Here is a 3,086-nt window from a genome sequence, read left to right on the forward strand (position 1 = left end):
CATTGGGCGCCTCCACGAAGTGTTAATTTACATGGGTGCGACGCATCCAGGAGGCACGGCGTGTTGGGTATGCAGCACGGCGCACACAACCAGGACGCCAAAAAATTGCAGAAACCTTCCTCCATCGCCCAAAACGCGCACGAATTTGACGGGTTGAGCCTTCATCATCACTCTTTGTCCAAATTTGAATGCTGACATCACGTGAAGGGACATCTAATCAACCAAAGAGAAAATCTAAAGTGCTAGTGAGATTCTTGTGCATTTTACCTGCAGAAATTGGACCTGGCAGTGAATGAGGTATTTATAGAGGTATTATTTAGAACCTTATTGGTTTAGTCAAAAGCTAGTAGAAGCAAACATGAGGCGGCAAGGTGGATATGGTGGTTCCAATGTCAATCCACTGGTTGCTGCTCAAATGCAGCATATTGCTGCCCAGAGAATGCAACATAATCCTGGTCTGCATGCCTTTCCTGGGAGGCCTGATGTTCCACCATTGGATGAAGAGCAGCGCTATATGTCTTCAAAGGCAGAAAGTCACTGGCAGTGGGAAGGAGGCGATCCAAATGTGCCAAATATGCCTCCTCACATATAAAGAAGGTCAAGGTCCTCCTGAACCAGGCAGTGGAAGCAAGATTCCGACAGGTCCTGATGCAGCTAGCTCCCCATTTTATCAAAGTCAAATTCCAGATCCCAAGGCACAACATGAAAAAACGAGCATCAAAGATGTGAAAGGATCTGAGCACGAGCAAGAAGTGGATGCTGGGTTTCAAGATCCATCTATACCTCCGACATTAGAGTTACTTGAGCAGAGATTTATGGATGAGATTATGAAGTTGACAAAAGATCAAATTGATGCAGAGGATGAGGAAAACAGGAGGCATCAGGAGCGCACTAGAGAAATTAATTTTCAATACCAAGAGAAGTTAAGAGCCATGCGAGCTTAACAGTCTAAATATCGAGAAGAATTTTTACGTCGAGAAAGCACAGATGCGTCAGCAGCAGTATCAACAATCCAATCTAAGTCAATTTCAACATAGTGCTGGTGGCCCAATGGCTGGATACAATGAAAATGCTCACGAACCTCGTGGTCATGGTGGTGGTCTTGGAGAAGGTAATCCAGGCTACCCAGGAGGTTATGAGTCGTTCAAGGATAGAATGGCATACTATGGCAATGCTGGACATCCATTCAACAGAAATTTCTCTTTATTATACTTCATATCTATACGCATAAATGATGTATGGGAATTGGCACAGAGTTTATTACTGAATTACATTAAAGGAAGGTGAAAAGTCAAAAACCAAAAATCAACAAACAAAGAATATCTACCACCGCAGAAAGATAGGAACGGACTACCTATTTCTGTCTTTAGTCATGATTCCATGGGATCCACGCTACATTTTTGCCTTTTAATTGTTCACCAGAGAAAAACAAGATGTAACATTGCTCTTTTTTAGAATAGGTGGTTGGCTTTCCAGCTTCTATTAGTTAATGATTAAACAGCTCCCCATTTGTGTCAATCTGTTTTCTCACCTCTAGGCTTATTAAATGTATTGTAAATCATTTGTAAGGGGTTGGAATTTCTGGGAGAAGTGTGGAGGAAAAATCCAGCGCTTTCATTGTACAATTTTGGCAGAGGATTAATGAAAAGATGCAGCTCTGATTTATGAGATTCATGTGGTGTGAGTTTGGCATAAGTGTTTTCTTACTATTTCATATGTGCCTTGTGATGTTTTACATTTCATTCATAATCATTTCCAGTTGAATTCTTTTAAGTAAGAAAGGTAGAATTCAGTTTACTGCTCTACCTTGGGAAAGCATTCATGTTCTATGTGGTTTCTTCTGTCTGAAAAGGATTCATCACATATGCCCTTTTCAGCCTCTCAACTGTCTTTCCACTCCATATTATTCAAATTTGATTGCTAAACTTCCTGCCTATCTTGCCTCATGAAAAAATCTGTTTCTTTGATTTGATTTCTCAAGCTCATGCTATTCTTTGTCCCATACAGCCCTGAAAACTCAGTCATTCATTAAACTGTCTCTTTCATATTTATTTACTAGCCTAAAATCAGTGTGCATTTTGAGTAATCTCAAACCCTATTGAGTATTTTTACTGAGTTGACCCGGAGAGAGCCCTCTCATGTCCTCGTAGGGCTAGCTATGAGGCTGAGCGTGGTTTGATGTGAACCTAGAAGCTTACCTTTTCAGCCTGAGGTAAATCTAGGCTCTAACAGGTAGAATCCCAATTAGCTTATCCTAATCTTCTCCAAATGGATAGGTAAAATAAATTAACCTTCTATATGATTCATCCAACTCACCTTACTTTCGAAAAGTTGGTTTAACTATGAAAATATATTTGACTTCATAACATAAAAATAAATCATCAAATAATTATTTAAGAAGAGGTTGACCACTTAAAACTCCCATCAAACCAATATTTTGATTTATAATTTGCACAATAATTAAATATCTTATGATATTATTTATTGGATACAAGTTTGCCCCATGGAATTATGAATGATGATAATCCTTTCTGCTATAGAAGATTGAATTTTATGTTGAATTTATCGACCTAATTCTGCATGATTCTATATGTATATTTCACCTTTCTTGTAAAAATCCTTTTGTTTAGATCTATTTTGGTTTACATGATTAAATGAGTTCTATCAGAAATACCAATTTCTTCAAGCTCCAATTTTATATTTGTATTCAATAATCTTATAACCTTAACCAATAAGAACTAGTTTATTTCCCTGTTGATTTTCAATTCCATCAACTTCCCTTTTAGCAAGCTCTAATAACTCTTCTTCCTCAATAATAATTTCAATTGATGGCCAAATTTCAGATATTGAAGGCATAATATCCATCCATACTATAGATTTGGATTGAACTAAACATTGAGTGCCATTAGCTTGAATTATGTACCATTCAATTTGTTTCCTTATATTAGCATTCTTCTTAAGTTTACAAATTAAGAAATTATCATTTTTCTATGCATCTTGTTGAGATTTGCTCAATACTTTATTTAAGTCATCAATTTCTTGATTTTTCAGAGAAAGAGATGAAAGTTCTTATGCTAATTTCTGTG

At 37.3% G+C, this 3,086-nt stretch overlaps 1 pseudogene; it reads left to right on the forward strand.

Moving 5' to 3' along the window:
• The first annotated feature begins 233 nt into the window (after positions 1–233).
• LOC149168002 (uncharacterized) lies at positions 234–1,287 on the forward strand (annotated as a pseudogene).
• The last annotated feature ends 1,799 nt before the right edge of the window (positions 1,288–3,086 follow it).

Source organism: Pinus tabuliformis, chromosome 5_1, assembly GCF_031772625.1.
Source record: "Pinus tabuliformis cultivar Carrire ecotype Pingquan chromosome 5_1, CPIR1, whole genome shotgun sequence".
In the NCBI taxonomy this organism is placed as follows: domain Eukaryota; kingdom Viridiplantae; phylum Streptophyta; class Pinopsida; order Pinales; family Pinaceae; genus Pinus; species Pinus tabuliformis.